The sequence below is a fragment of the Macrobrachium rosenbergii genome, chromosome 4 (assembly GCF_040412425.1).
Source record: "Macrobrachium rosenbergii isolate ZJJX-2024 chromosome 4, ASM4041242v1, whole genome shotgun sequence".
Classification (NCBI taxonomy): Eukaryota; Metazoa; Arthropoda; class Malacostraca; order Decapoda; family Palaemonidae; genus Macrobrachium; species Macrobrachium rosenbergii.
Window position 1 is genome coordinate 31,630,001 of NC_089744.1, and position 17,500 is coordinate 31,647,500.

A 17,500-nucleotide genomic window follows, 5' to 3' on the forward strand; every position below is an offset into this window, starting at 1 on the left:
CAATAAAGAGGACATAGGGCAGACAGGAAACCCACAAAAATAAGACATTTAAGCCATTCTTATGGCAAACTGCGGTCTCAAACCCTTGCCATAAGTAGTGGTAGAGTTACATCATTTTCCTGACCAAAGTCTTTTAGTAATTTAAAATATACTTCTATATTCAGCAGTGATAGCTTGTAGCAGAAGAAACATACGAAACACTCGTTACATCTGAATTCCACAACAAGGCACCGTAAACAACTAACAAAACTTATAAACATTCAGCCGACGTTGTTTTGACGAATCGCTGGGTTTTCTTATTCCGGCATCATCTGTATCACACATCAGGTCGCAAACGGATATTACGATTGCATACACGACCTCTACACCAGTACCCGACCAAAACCCAACTGGAGCGTGTTGAGAATCGCAATCCACTCGCTGCTGAGACCTACTCGATTTGTAATTCCGAAAAGCTCTGCGTGTGCATTCTATACGTTGGCTGTATTTAAAGGAACTTCCACAAAGTTAACCATCTTGCAAGCGGCTGCCACATGATCAAAATAAGCAATGACGTCAGTTACAAAATATTTTATCTTAATTCAAAGATAACAATAATAATAATTCAAAGATATTTAATAAAATTTAATTAATAATAATAATAATAATAATAATAATAATAATAATAATAATAATAATAATAATAATAACAATAACGCGTTGTGGTAGTACAGCAAATAAAGGATTTTTCTAATCATACTGCCTAAAGTAGTATGGTTAACAAGCCAACTTTGAAATTATAGAAATGAGCATACTAATCGTCAAACCCTCACACTGTGCAATAGGTACAAATAAGAATTCAACTTCTGAGTTAGTATAAACCAAGAGGCAAGCAGAAAACCTCAAACATCCATGACGGCGTACTGTGGACAAAGATCGCCCCTATTCACTTGAAAAATTTGGTCTTCGTTATCCTACCAGATTATGTTGGATAAAAGCGCTCTCTCTCTCTCTCTCTCTCTCTCTCTCTCTCTCTCTCTCTCTCTCTCTCTCTATATTATATATATATATATATATATATATATATATATATATATATATATATATATATATATATATATGTATAATATGTATGTATGTATGTATGTATGTATGTATATATATACTGTATACACGTGTCTGTGTGGATACATACTGTACATACAATCACAATAAAACACACACACACTTACCTGAAAACCCAGGGCCAGTTCTTTTTGGTTTCTGTAACCAAATACGAACAGCATACAACTACACACGTAAACACTGCAAACAGCACCAAGGAAGGTAGTTGCGACACTTGCGCTGCTGCTCCATCGACATGCAGGGTGATGCATCGTTTCCATTGCAGCGGTGGTATATTTATGTGGCCTTCTATGGGCCTCTGAAAGTGCATCCTACACACACACACACACACACACACATATATACATATACATATATATATATATATATATATATATATATATATATATATATATATATGAATATAAATTTAATAAAGAATCTTCTTGGACAAAAGTTCTATTTCCATGCTTTGACGTTATAAAACCCTAAACCTTATTTTGGAAATAAAGTTTCCATCGAAACCATTAAGAATATAACTATACAACACTCCCATACTATTGCAACATTACAGAAGTATAGTGCCAGTAAATTTCACTTATAAAGTACACAAACTGATGAAATTACAAATCTGTACATTACTGCAGATTTATGTGAAATCCGAACCTCGTACCACCAGTCCACGATTCTGAACTCACTCCACAAATATAACCACTGTGACAAACAGAGGATGACACGTAGACTGTTTCGTACTGCTCATCTAAATGTTTACATAAAACCAGTTTATACTGCTCAGTATGAAAGAATGGTTTGCTTACACTATTAAATGGCATAAAATATTAAAAACGTGTGCGTGTGTGTGTGTGTGTATATATATATATATATATATATATATATATATATATATATATATATATATATATATATATATATATATATATATGTGTATATATATATATACATACATTCGTAAGTTCTCATGTATGCCTTTGCTTGCGGATATAGCGTTTAAATACAGATTTCTATATTAAGTAAGTTGATTAATTATATATCATTGCTGCTATAATTATTTATTCAGGCCTTCAAATCCCATCAGGGGTCTGTAATCAGGGGTTGCTCCCAACTTGCTCACCTGTTTATTTTCCTAGGCCGCTGAACTTTGGAGCTCTCTCGCTGTTTCAATTTTTTGTGATACCTATAATCTTCTCTCTTTTCAGAGGAGACAAACCACACTTTTACTCTTCTTATTTTCGTTTCATTCATTGCTTCATAAGAAGAATAGACATATGTATCAAGATGCTTGACCAAACAGACTTTGCCTTGAAAAAGCTTGAGTCCTTTTCTTACTTTTCAGAGCAGCTTTCAGAGGAGGCAGAAGTGTTAATGTTCAGTGGAAATGTAAACAGAATATGTTTACTTTTTACCTTTTTTCACGTCATTCAGCAGTGCATTCTCAGGTGTAAACAAAACGTTCACACAGAGCGGTATAAACTGGTTTTGCGCTGACATTTACAGGAACTGTGTTAATGAGCAGCAGGTAACTGCCTTTCTTGTCACTCTCTCTTTATAACATGAGTTGTAGGTGTGTTGCGAGTTCAAATTCCTGGTCTTGGGCTGTATGTGGCTCGGATTTCATATAATAGGAGAAAATCCTGGTCTTAATGACATACAATCACATTTCACTTAGGCAAAGGTCTGCAGTTTTATGAATTTCATATTGTCACGTGTGGGCTTGGCTAATGAGTTTTTAAAATAATTATTGTAATTTATGTAGCCCTGCTCTGCCGAAGACACACGTAAATGGACAATTGAAGCTAAAGTTACCCACAAAAGACAGACAATACTTAATTGGATTAGGTTGCCAGTTGGAACTATGATTGAATAATTGGATTATTTCTATAACAAATGAATTACATCAAACCCCTTTCATTATCCAACTAGTCCCAACAAAGAAAAATGTGCTGTGATTGTGATAGCGAGGGAAATTACATGAACCACTTAGTCGACGTTGGACACAGTTAATTTTCCTGGCTTCAGTAAAGAATAAGGCAACGGTGTTCATACACTCACAGCTACCGTACGTAGTTAGTGTTGGTAAAGGTTATTTCTCTTCCAAACAATGGTGATGTCAGGATCCAAGGCTTGCCTGGGTTTTTACTTACACTTGACTTTCCCTAATTCCTAGTTACTGCACAGGAATAGCTTATGCAATTTCACTAAGCAATGTTCATTATTCATAAACTAGGCTTCATAAAAGAAATATGGTTATAACAGGTTCTCCTGTAAATGGTGGCTGAAGGGCAAAAATGGAAAAAATAAGTACAGTGGAAGAGATACTAGCAAATCAACGAAAATCTTGTCAATTCCAGATTTACCGTTAACGTAGGTTGCTTGAGCAATGCAGCTGACGATCGGAATTCTCGAAGAACGGGTATGGTCGATTCACTTAGTAAAAACAACAGACAGGGAAAGGACAAAGGACAGAGTTGCTCGGATGGGTATTCTTTTTACGACGGTCGGTCTCTCTCTGCCAGGTCAGGTCAGGGCAGGGCTAGGCTGTTTGTCCGACGCTCGTCCATAGCTCCCGGCAGTCTGAAAAAATTGACAGAGACATCGCCGAATGCATTGGACAGAGAAAAAGGAGGCTTAAGACCACCTTCACTATCGGTTGCTTGGTGAAAACCCTCCCTGTTGGTTGAGGTCTCTAATGCTAACCTATCCCCTACTGAGGACGTTACTTTTTTGAAAACATATCCTACCTTCCCTTGCCCGTGTTCTCTTAGCTTCAACAGAGACAATTTCCTGTCTTTGTTAGAATGATATCCCTTACTAAAATGATGCAGAGAGGGCGAACAGCAGAATATTTATAAAAATATATTTTGTAACTGAATTTCCCTTACACATATTTTTGTAAAGCCATACAGTACAGGAATTTCTTGAGTGTCTGTATGTATGTATGAATTTAGGTATGGTATATGTGTGTGTGTGTATGTGTGTGTGTGTATATGTGTGTGTGTGTGTGTGATGTTGCCTTGTAATACGTATATCGTGTGATATTTTGATATATTTATTCTTTTATTTATCATGTGTTATGTGTAATAATAATAATTATTGAAGTACCTTAACAGATCTCAAAAGAATTATTGCTTTAGATGACTTAGTACTGTAATTTAGAATGAATAGTATAAGGAACACGTGTGTCCTAGTGAGAGCTTGTTTCATTCACTTGTCATCAGTTGAGATAAGAGAGAGCACTTTGTTTTGGGTTAACGTGAGGACAGTTTGGAACAACAATTGCCGATTCGTTCAGGAAACTACTCGAATTTTTCCGTCTTGTTTATCAAACACGCCAATCATAATTAGCCGATTGCTGTATGTTTCGGTCGTGCAGAGGTTTCTGTAAAAGATTTGTCCCATACGAGAATAAGACGAGTGATTTCGCATTATTACATGCATTGTTTGAGTCACGTATGCCACTTTGAGAAAAAGAATACATGTCCTGATCAGTTACGTCATGTTTTGTAAGATTGCAGTTCAAAACGCTTTGCTTCCTTCTTCTAGATCTTTCTCTCGTATCTCGCACCCAAATTGCCTTAATGACGTCACCTCACTGCTTTTGGAACTTTTCTCCTGTGTTTCGTACCCAAAATGCCTTAATGACGTCATGTGACTGTTGAATTTCTACTGGAATCCCAAACATCTATTTATTCTTATTTCCGAGACCGAGCAGTTTGGTTTTCTCTCTCTCTCTCTCTCTCTCTCTCTCTCTCTCTCTCTCTCTCTCTCTCTCTCTCTCTCTCTCTCTCTCTCTCTCTCTCTCTCTCTCTCTCGTTCTTGAAAGGAGATTACTTTTAACATAGTATATTTGTGGCCACTGGTATAGCCATAAGGTATTAGTATTAACTTTTGAGATCTGAATTTAGTAAAATTATTTAATTTGTAACGGCGCCTGGTAAAAACGTGCGTTTTGTGAAATTAGCGCAGCTGCAAAGGGATTTTACAGAGGTTTTCACAAGTTTGTGTAAGGTAACGTGCATTTTACTTATTAATACCATGGTATAATAAGTTATGGAAATTTTGCCTTAGTGAAATTATTATTGATAAATCTTTTGTGGAATTGTGTGTTCTTGTGTTTGCACTCTTCATTTTTCACATTTTTTATGTTTGCGATGTAACACTTATTTACGTAGCATTTTAAATATTTCTTGGTAATTTAACATCGCATACTTGATTTAATTTTCACTTAAGATTTTCTTTTCATCTTGAGTAATTCTTGATAGTTTAAATTTTGCTTGATTAATTTAAATTCTTGATAAAGTTTTTGTGAATTAGTTTTGTTTCATAATTTAATCCAGAATTAATTAAGTTTTGTGTTATTTTCAAGTAATAGTAAATTTTTCAGATTGTGAATTCTAATAAAAAATTTTGAATTTAAAAATAAGTTTTTGTATTTAATATTTTTAGAAAAACAGTGTTTCAATTGTTGACCACCAGGGAATATGATTAACTGTGTGTGCATAAGGCAAAGTGATAAACATGTTTTGTTCTCCTACTTTTGCTAAAGTGAATTAAGACCAGGGAAACAGTTAAAGTTGTGTGATGGAGTGATGCCCTTTTATTCTAGTATATTTCTTGTTTAATAGTGGATACCTTACACTATTCTTGATAAACTTAGTTTCATTTTTCATGTGATTAATAAGTTTTTTCATTCCTATTGTTATGAGAGTTCAGGTATTTGGCTGAAGTGAGGTAAATTTTTTATTTTTGAAATTTGTTGTGTAATAACCAGGTATTTGGTACGCATTGTGACAATATATATATACATAAATATATCTATATTATACATATATATATATACACATACATATATATATATAATATAGATAGTTATATTCAATTACACTGCCCAATATTTTTGACATTTTATATTTCACTGCCCAATATTTTTGACATTTTATATTTCACCCCTTCTTACCCCCTTTCCTATCGGGGCGGAACTATGAATTAGACACTATCTGTCACTTGGACTTAAAGGGCATCAAGAGTCTCACTATTCATCTCAGCGACCCTGAAAACTATGGATTAGACACTAATATCTGTTGTTTTAGGTTATTTTTACATGTCACCCCCCTTCCCACCCCCATCCCCTTTGGTGCAAGTGATGTCTTCCCCCCACAATATTCTTTTCCAGATAGTTAGTCATATGTACAACGAAATGCGGTATGATAAACCCATAGACTTTGTTAGTTATTAAGTTTATGGGCAGAACCTGCCCGTTTCAGGGAAGCCCTTCCCACCCCCACCTCCTTTGGTGCCCTTTGGTACTAGTTATGTCTTACCCACACACTACTCTTTTCCAGATAGTAAGTCATATGTACAGTATACCAAGTTTGGCTGAAATTGCTCAATGCATTTCAGAGCTATGCTGAACACACACACACACACACATATACATATATACATCCATATATATATATATATATATATATATATATATATATATATATATATATATATATATATATATATATATATATATATATATATATATATATATATATATATTGGTTTGGACCCTGACTCGTCCACCCAAATGATACGAATCTGCACGACGACTGCTTCATCCATTACTACATGAACCTACAAAAGATATTTTGCCTAATGATGAGCTGACTTGGCTTCGATTATGCATTTCAGATTAAACCCAATGTCCGTCAGCTAAGGCCTGTATAATTTCCTCTTGCTATCTAGTTACTGTATTTTTAAGGAAACCGTTTGCGATCACTGGCCTTCGGTTTGCGTTTTCCAGTCCGATCACCATTCACCTACTGCCAGGGTCTCACGTCATGATTTCGATGTAATAGAGACATCCCCCAGATTTCTGTGATACTGCAAATGCCTTCTAAGGGTAACAGTGGTATGGAAAATATGGGTAGCATCAAGGGAATCACAATTCCCCTCTGGACGCATGAATTTATAGACCACATTGGTTTTGACTGCCTAACCCTTCCTTCTCCTTTGGTGCGGAGTGGGTATTCCCTCATCAAGACTGCCATCAAGTTTGGGCGACAAAAGATTCTCAAACCTACAAGGATCTCTGAAAGCGTGACTGAAAAATACATACAAACTAAACTGGATTGATTCCAAGATGTTAAAATAAAGACCACAGAAGAAGGATAATAGGATCCTCATCTACTACGGGAGGAACCATGGCACCGACTACGAACAGGATGTGCAAGCCATCCCATGGATAATCGAGTGGATAATTACCAGAAACAGAGACCAGAAGTTGCACAAACACACATAAAGACATACATATATAACCACACATTCAATTATATATATATATATATATATATATATATATATATATATATATATATATATATATATATATATATATATAGAAATCATAACACACAATCACGTGTGGACCAGAAAATTGAAACTGGATGGTACCGTTAGCGGATACTTGACAATGGGGACTGTTAGTGAAGTTTTCTCTGACTCATTAATGTCCGAATTATTCTTCTGAGTGAATAAGAAGAAATCATCAACACACAATCACTTGTAATTTTTTTAATAAATAATGAAATCCGCTAGATACCATTCAGTTTCAATGAGGTCCTGTTAGCTTTAGACTTTGTAATTAATGCACAGAACAATTGTGTATGCGATAAATATTAATTATATATATATATATATATATATATATCTCAGTAGTATTGAAACTGGATGGTATGCCTGACAATGGGGACTGTTAAAGCTTGTAATTTTTAATAAATAACTCCGCTAGAAATTCAGTTTCAATGAGGTCCTGTTAGTAATTGTATTAATGCACAGAACAATTGTGTTCGAATATATATCTCAGTAGTATATAATATAGGCCTGCACGCAAACTACTATGAAATACACTCTGAATTCGAATATATACGAAGAACTGCGAGCTCCTAGAAACTACTCAGAATCCAGCAGCTACTTGAAATATTATTTAGTCCTCTCATTACGTGAAACAGCTTTTTTTTGCTATTTAACTGTTTGACAAACGGACAAATATCCGTTAAGTCTTTTGCTCCTGTACTAAGAATAGTTCATCTACAATAATAAAAAATAAAAATTAACAAAAGCCGTTCTAATATTGCAGGGTGAAGAACACTATTTCGCCAAAAACAGCCGACACCCAACTGGTAATCTTCAATATGGTTTCGACAAAATCTTTTGCAACTTGATGGCGTTCCTAAGATTTTCACCCACAATTATTCCTATCTTTGAACGAATGCGGACATACAGTATATTAGTGATCGGACAAGTGAACTTGTTCCCCTACGTCCTCAGAATATTTTTTTCGTTCCGCTCGAATGGGTAACAGCAGATCAAACGCCGTTCAGCAAAGAACCGATCTTTTCCGATTTCTGCTCATGTTTAATAAATGTGACATGTCTGGAGTTGCCAGGGCGCAGCATTTTCCATCTGAGGAATCGATGAGGAAGCGGGGTTTGTTGTCGCCTAGCATGAACAGGTGGGAGTGAATTATTTCCTTAGTTGTTGACATGTTAAATATTCTTTCTAGGGTGAAGCTCGAGATACTTTAAATAATTGCTATTTACCGTATAAAGTTAAGAGAGACTGACTGATGCATGTTACCTGACCAGATTTTCCTAAGGTAACGATCAAACGTTTTCTAAAGCAGCAACTGTACTTCAGCAATTAAAATATATCGATTTCCGTGGGATTACAAAACGGATGGTAGTCTTTCAACCTCAAGTTAAGCATAGTAGCCCCTCAGGCGATACGGCCATCTGAGATTTATGACCTGAAGAAGTCAAAGGCAACGGCAAAGCGATGAAATCCTGACTGATCTTGATCACGGTATTTTCATGTTTCCATCACCTGTCGCGCCGAAAATTTCCGGTCGGATAATTCAAGGAAAATGATGGACAGAAAACTGAAATATTAAACAGCTTTAAGTAGGAAACTACAAAACAGCCTTTTTTTAAGATTTGCACGTATGCCTCCTGCTATACTACACTCTTATACTTATACACACACACACACACACACACACATATATATATATATATATATATATATATATATATATATATATATATATATATATATATATATATATATATACATGCATTGATAAGTATCCTACAATAACCAGCACCATGGGAGCTATAGGCCCATTTAGACTGTTGTATATGTTTCTCACAAATTCGGGTTTAGTACTGTACATCGAAATCAACACATCTCCACCATGATAGCTCAGTGCTGGTTTGTAAAACATGCCTACATGTTATATATATATATATATATATATATATATATATATATATATATATATATATATATATATATATATATATATATATATATATATAAATATATATATAAATATATATACATGTATGTATACACACACAGATATACAGTATATATATACATATATGTATATATTTTTATATATACATATCTATACATATATCATATATATCTAATTGTAAAATAATTCAGCGCACGCAGAAAAAACCATAAAACGACCGGCACACACACGAACAAAATATCACCTAAATTAAACCATAAGCCAGGCATTGACTCTTTGTTTCTGCGTGCCTCTTCGACGTGAGCAAATGACAAAAAACGTGATTATGAAAAATGACAAATGAACCTCCCCTTGCCGATGTGGTCTACGACCAAGGGAGAATATTCGGTAGCATGCACACAGGCAATATGCAATGGCCGCTGGAAGCCAACCCACAATAACACATTGATTTCTAAAACAAATCCTCGTGGGCAGGAGTAAAAATACCTCACACCTGGTGTTTGACGTCACTACACACACCCCTCTCAGGCGTACCTGAAAGAAAAGAAAAAATGTCAGTACGGTTGCTGTTTTGCTCCAAGGTACATACAAAAAAAATTCAACACACCTGAAAGCTTTACTAACGCCCACAATGTAAGTCACATTCTCTTTCTCTCTCTCATATACATATATATATACACATATATATTTATATATATATATATATATATATATATATATATATATATATATATATATATATATATATATACATATATATATATATAATAATATATATATATAGTCCCTGAACATTGTGTGACGCCACAAACACGTAAGAGTAAAAATCATAATTGAAATGATACTCTAAGCGAATGACTAGATCCCCCATTAAAGTAGGCAACGATACCAGTATTTACTGTATAGTACAATTTTCATCTCTACCTGTAGGCTAACCCCTTAGCCGGAGCCGTCCACACGGACTCACATTTTCCTCTCGTCCTAATTATGATCTACCAAAGAAATTGACGAGGGTTATTTAAAGGTGTCGTCGTCTCCTGTCGTACCCACCTCTGCATGACGACCATCTGTCCAGGGTTATCATTCTTCTTCGGTTTGATCAAGTACGAATAACTACTAATATTCTCGTACCCAGCACGTTCCTCAGTACAATGAAAGCGTCGGGGTATAAAAAAAAAAAATCTTAATGAAAATCTGATTTCTAAAAAATCAGATTTACAGCAAGCATGTTTCCTTACACACACAATTTATAATTAAAAATGCATGTGCAAGTAATGTAGGCGAAGAATGTTGCTTTTATAATGCGCAATGGTAAGAAGCTGTGCAATTAAGAGTATGAAGAAGCATACAGGTTCGCAAACAAGTCCCTGTAAGTTATAATTGGATACCAGCGTGACGAATACGCACGCACAAGCGCACACGCACGCAAACACACACAATATATACAGTACACATATATGTGTATATGTGTGTGTGTGTGTGTGTATGTTTGTGTGTGTGGAAGAGTATGAATAGCTATGGGGGAAAAATCTATTTGTGTAAATTAATAGAAATGTAGTAAGCACTGCAGCCGCCTACACATGACGGCAGAGTGTATACCAGCTGAGGCCGGTAGTGGACGTTACGTTACCATGGCAACAATACAAGCAGAGAGATCGAATAGCTTAGAGGTAAAAGAGATAGAAATTTCGCAATAACAAACCTTTAAGCTAACGCCAAATGAACTAATGACTAGAGCTGACTTGCCCAAATATCACCTTAATCCTTAACATAAAACTGTGTATGTGACGAATACGAATCAGATCATAAAAATATAGCTCTCTTACTTTAAAGACCACGGCAAAAGCCCAGATTCAAGCAAAACGGTTGACACAGCAAAGCAGTGCAAGGTCTGTAATGAAACCATCAACACCAATGTCACTGATTTTCCAAAGATACTTAAGCAACAACGACAAGAAAAAACATAGTGAAGAGATAAACATTTTCCACATCACTAACCACATCACAGACATTTTCGTATGCTTCAGACAAGCGGAGGTACAGGGCTCGCAAAACAATTACCTTGGCAGAGCGCAGCATCTCCCCAACAGCTCATGTTATGGACATGAGACATAGCCGCAAACAAATGTCCCAGCTCCTAATAACAACGAGAACGAAACGAGAGCAGTTAATTTAAACAGCCCAACGAATGATGGTATTCCAGGCGATGCGCGCTCAGCGAACGGCCTAGGTTCTTCCAAAGCACGACCCGGTTGTTATTGACACGACAGACTCAAGTCCTGATCTGACGGACCAAGAATACTGAACAAGATCACATTATCAGCGTGCGGTTGGAATTCTGAGAGTCGCCTCCACACAGCAAAACACGCCAAGAACGCGCACCAAATCTGCCCAATCTCCGTTTTGTTTGCCTCTCAGTATAAGAGGAACTCTTACGGATGGCTGACAACATATAATAAACTAACCTTAAAAAATCCTCGTGCAATCGTTGATTTTATTCTACCGTCGTTAGTGAAACTATACAAGGTCATCATTCTAGGATATTCGTAACGATAATATAGTATCTGACTATACAGATATAAAGATGAAAATACTTTCTACCATTATAACAAATCCAAAAATAAAAACCAGCATATAAGGTTAGGTAATAATGCTTTCGGTTATGTAACGTCAACTCCAAAAAAACTGACTGCAGTTCTTAAATATTTTACATTTAAATATGCCTATGCAATATGAATCCGCAAAATGAATTGATACAAGTGTAAGAATACAAAATCCAAAATGACTTTGAGATCCTTGTATTGCAAATGATGTGTAAAGTTTCTGTGTAATAAAGAAATGGGTAGACAAAAGAAGATCAAAGGAGAACAAGAGGATACTGGTATGACTCATTAACCAGGTTAGATCTCACGACATCGGTACTCGAGGCTGAAATGAGGAAAATATTACCCAAGAACCACTAAGTCTTAGTGGTCTAATATTACCTAATTAATACCTTACTATTAGATTCTGTTTCAATTATTTCATGCTACACTGACCCAAAAATATCAATTGCCAACAAAACTATTATATTAGGCAGCAAACCCTGGAAACACAAGGGGATCCATAAAATAACTGAAGGCATGAAGTGAGAAGGAGGAAAGGCAACACACAGAAAAGAGAACAGAGGAATAAAGAAATCTGAAAAATCACCTGAAAGCAGTGAAACAGGTCTACTCCACACAGCCGGCACTGCTTTTGGCAAGGGTTCGTCAGTATTTAAAGCCCAAGTTAAGAATGAACAAAACATCCTAAAAACAACGGCCATATAATGCCAAGACAAGCACGATGCCAACGCAGCATCTCTTATGAAGAGTCAAAATAGATGGAAAATAAAAGAAAATCGTTACTTTGTGAATGCTAATCACCAGAGCCAACTTTTATAGCCATGAAACTACATGATACTACATACATGAACCGCTTCAACGAAATTACGAGGGAAAATTCCAGACCAGTTGCAGCACTACATGACGAATGTAATAACATTAGCTGGAGTGACAACGTGCCCAGTAAGAGTGCTCTGACAAAAAAGTGTATACTGTATTGTGTTCTGCGTGCTGACACTTGACACCCGGGCCCTACAGCGGTCTCAGACCGGTAAACTTCGTTAGACACTGAAGTTCATGAAGCTACTTTGCAAAAATTATGTCCATGCACAAGAGCCTTCACGGTACCTAATCAATGGCTACGAGCCATTTTTCTCGGATTTACCTAGCAATGAAAGCAAGTTGGCCAGTCTCGCTTTAATATGTCTGATTTTCTATAAAATGGCGGTGGATCGGCCTTTATTTATCCTTTTGACCTCATTCAAAACTGCTTCCTGTGAGCTAATTACGACTAGTCTGATGTGTTTTACTTTTGCGCTCATTTAAATATCAAACAACTAAATTTTTCGGACAATTTACCAATTTGGTAAGACAATATATCAAATGATGCTGGCAACCAATCTTCCAAAAAATGTCCTCATTCTTGCCTGTGAGGAAGTGGAACCACCTGGTAAGAAATGGCGCGTGCGTGGACACCAAATGGCAGGTTGCTTCCCAAGGCCATCTTGAGAGGTTGCAGAAAGGAAGTTATACCCTGAACACCTAATAATAATAAAAAAGGTAAAAACAAAGTTCATAATTACCAACACTGAACAATCTCTCTCTTTCTCGTATACTGGCTTAAAAAATTCTTTCTCTCTCTGTTCTTGCATACTGCACAAGAATTTCATAATATGTCTTAGATACGAGTACAATCCTGTTCCCAGCTTGCAACAAAGATAACTTTATAATCAACAAAAACCGCAAGACAACAAAGAGAGTCAAGGAAGGAGTCCTCGGGGCAGGAGGGAAGGCTTGTGGGCATGGGCGCATACGAGATATGAAAGTGGAAGGTAGAACAGTAAAGAGAGGAGCCCAGCGATAAGGAAAGAAGGTTTATAAAAATGAACTTCCATGGGGCAAGTCAGTCATGTCGAGGAATACAGAGAGACAGAATAAAGAAGCTAAGGAAGAGTGCCAACACCCGAACTTTTAGGGGACCCAGAGATTTTTGTTACCTTTTATTTATCTACTACTACTACTACTACTACTACTACTACTACTACTACTACTACTACTACTTTTTATTATTATTATTACATACCAAGCTGGAGCTAAGTAATCAGCAGTTTTCATACACAGTAAACAAATACTACTTGAGTCTCCACCTCCAAAGCATAATGAGTCTCAATTTCACGGGGCCAAAAATACTAACTAGTCAGTTTCAGATTCAGGAAAACAGGAATGAGGCATAGTGGGTTTTCACTGCTCTAATTACAGTTGAACATCCAAAAGGGTTGACTGTTCTTCTGGACATCGAATGACAGAGCCTTCTGATTTAAGCAAAGAGGTACTGTACTGTTCAGCTTACACCAAAATGAGCAGATCTAATAATACCCCATCATTTTAACTTCCCGAGTTACAACAGAAAGAGTTAATCCATCATCAATTTTTTTTAATTATCTCTCAGCTGAAGCATTAACTCTGAAATAGAGCTATTAGCTGGGCATGACTATTCTACATCATATTAGACCTATTCCGTTTCCACAGATTTTGAGACACGTCGAAAGTTAATTTTGTTATATCCGAATTCTCTCTCTACTTCTTGCAATATCGTTTTTATATATGTGCGATTTACTGGTTTTAAACTTGCTACGCCAGTAATTTACATTTCACTTTAAACTCTCTCTAATGTTTTCCGTACATATGATCATTCTCGATGAAATTCAGTTAATGGTCTTAAGTCCTGTTCCTTAAGAATATGCACTCTCTGAAAAACTAGAAGAATTATTACCAGTTTACCACATATCACACGATACTGACGAGCCTCGGTTAACTCACAAGGACAAGATACAAAGACCGCAAGTCTCCACCAAAGCTGAGCAAACAAAAACCCCCAAAAATTTCCATTTTCAAAAGTTGCATTCGTATCTCTCCCAAAATCTAGTCACTTGTTGCCAATCACTGTTTTCGTAATCTTTTTATTTACCAGTCCTGAGAGAGAGAGAGAGAGAGAGAGAGAGAGAGAGAGAGAGAGAGAGAGAGAGAGAGAGAGAGAGAGAGAGCAAAACAAAATATAACCTTGTTGTATATAGTAACCGTGTTTCTCCTGTTTGGCCCTTTGTAGTTCCATCTCATTACCTACAAGTTTCTTGTACTTCAAAAATTCTGATCTTTGTTTTGTCTAATCGGAAGAAATGACTTTCAATTCTATAGAAGGATAAACTGGGCTTTAAAAAAACTTAACATCAGAGACAATGCTTCTTTCAATGTAACAACCCGGCTACTCAAAAACCCATCAACATTTTCACTGTTAATTGACCTTTACTAATGAATATAATTTGTTTCGCTTTTCGAGTAAAAGGAAATCGATGAGAGAGAGAGAGAGAGAAACAACACAAATACATCAAGGCCAAATACAGTAGCAATAGCTGGCTGTCAAGACTTTTAAGTGGCGCGGACGAAAGATCCATTATTACACACGCGCCTCAAGGCCACCAGCGGCCGTCATATAAAACTATTATTCTGCCACAAATCTGCCCCAGCAAGGTGGAAGAGAGGATGGGGAAATCCGACAGGTCATGATACACTTGTTCCGTTTATGATTAAAACTGGGCTATGCGCAGATCATAAGACAACACCTACCCGCAGAAAACCCCTGCTCTGGTGATTCATCTTGAAACTGAATTCAAGGTAATGCACACCAAGCAGACACTATTTACCTTTGCCCACAAGCAGAGCGGTGAGAAACGACAGTCGACACGCAAGCGTATGTGTATATAAGCTAACGCGCTTGTAAATACACGGCTACACACCACCAACCAGTGTAATGGGATTGCAACAGGAAACAAAAAACCCTTATTCTTGCACAAATTTCTCGGAAAAAGAAAGACATCACAACTACTGAAATAAACAGTACACAAATACATGGATTATTAAAACGAGAAAATACTATAAAACTGAAACTATGAATAAGCGGATGGGTCCCTTTAGAATAAACACATCATTCCTTGAAATTGTGTTTCAAGCATTCATGGCAATTACAACAGGAAAAAAAACAATATTACATAGTCTCTAGCACTAAAATAACCTGCATTAAACAAAAAAATATATATATACATATATATATATATATATATATATATATATATATATATATATATATATATATATATATATATATATATATATATATTGTATATCACTGCACGTCCTGGTACTTACATAGCTATAAGACATTCCTTATGGGCATAGCTACCATGCCAGTACCCACCTTATGCAATTAAAACCCACGTCTCCCCGACCTCGTACCTACATTCCTATGAAAGAAACCCAGACCAAAATTGAATTCTCTCTCACAACCACAGAGCTAATATAGATGATCCTGTAGCAAGACAGCTATAGTATAAAATCACATTACGACACGAACATTCCCGTGATGACCCAACTAAAGAATACTAACTTTCACCTTCTTTATATTAAGGTTTCACCTCCCAAGGCGCAAGGCCCAAAGTCCTAGATCTCCGCAAAATTTTTACCCAGTCTATACCCAGCGCTGTCATGTCGCCCAACAGCCTGATTCTCTCAGAACGTCTCCTTCTACTCACGTAACTTCTACAGGCAGGTCTCATACTCTCCTCACCATATTGTTCTCACTCCTTTGGAAAACACCTCTTCCTGTTCTACATAATTTGACGATGATTTCACAAACTGCAACTCTTAGCTTACAATTAACAGAAGTGTTTGCCAAACACAATTCAAAGAATTCGATTGAATTTCCCAGTCAGCATTCTGAACTCTGGGTAATGTTAATGTACAAAAGGGGCGGAGTTTCAACAGGACACTAAATGGCAAAGAAAGAATTGAAGAAAAATAATTTTTCGATCTTTAAGAAAAGTGTGTAAAATCACCTACATAACACAACGAACATAGGGGAACAAACCAAAGCATTTGAATTATAGAGTAAAATGACAACGGCTGGAATAGGTAAGCGGATCATGCCCAGAGAGATGATGTAATTCTTCAACGATGTCTCCAAGGTGACGACAAACAACAAACATCACCAAAATGTTGAATAAAAAGTTTTCATGTCCCAAGAAACAGGTATTTATAACGGAGAAATCTGCTATTCTAGATCTAAATATACCAAGGAAAGATATTTCAACCCTAACACAACACTTCTAAGTAGTAAATTTCATAGCTTTAAATCTGGATGACTTCCAACACGATACAGAAAACATCTAATTACTAAAAACAGTTTCTGATAATCACTACAGCTGGAATTCCGACACAATATATCTCGATGGGAAATTGCGCAGCTGCTGAGATCGACAGCCTTTCTTAGACTTTAATGCGAGAGGAAAATGCAGATAACTGGATCTATTTCAGATTTAATTTTTCCAGGTTATACGTCAATCTTCAGATGTAAAACGTGTCTTCAGATGCTTTTTTCACGAATTAAATATGCATCTATACCCGTAAGTTAACATTCCCTTAACTTTTAGTCAGTGTCTGCGCAAAAGTACGA

The 17,500-nt window shown here is 36.2% G+C and overlaps 1 protein-coding gene across 13 annotated transcripts in view; it reads right to left on the reverse strand.

Moving 5' to 3' along the window:
• The window catches only part of Snrk (SNF related kinase), a 424,230-nt gene that overhangs the window by 253,947 nt on the left and 152,783 nt on the right, over positions 1-17,500 (reverse strand). For 2 of the 13 annotated variants that reach the window (XM_067093091.1, XM_067093064.1), the window contains one exon: positions 9,929-9,943. The exons of the other annotated variants lie outside the window; for them this stretch is intronic. The gene's annotated coding sequence lies outside the window, so the exon portion shown is untranslated. Of the gene's footprint in view, positions 1-9,928; positions 9,944-17,500 lie in introns of those variants that run through there. 13 annotated transcript variants of the gene reach the window in all.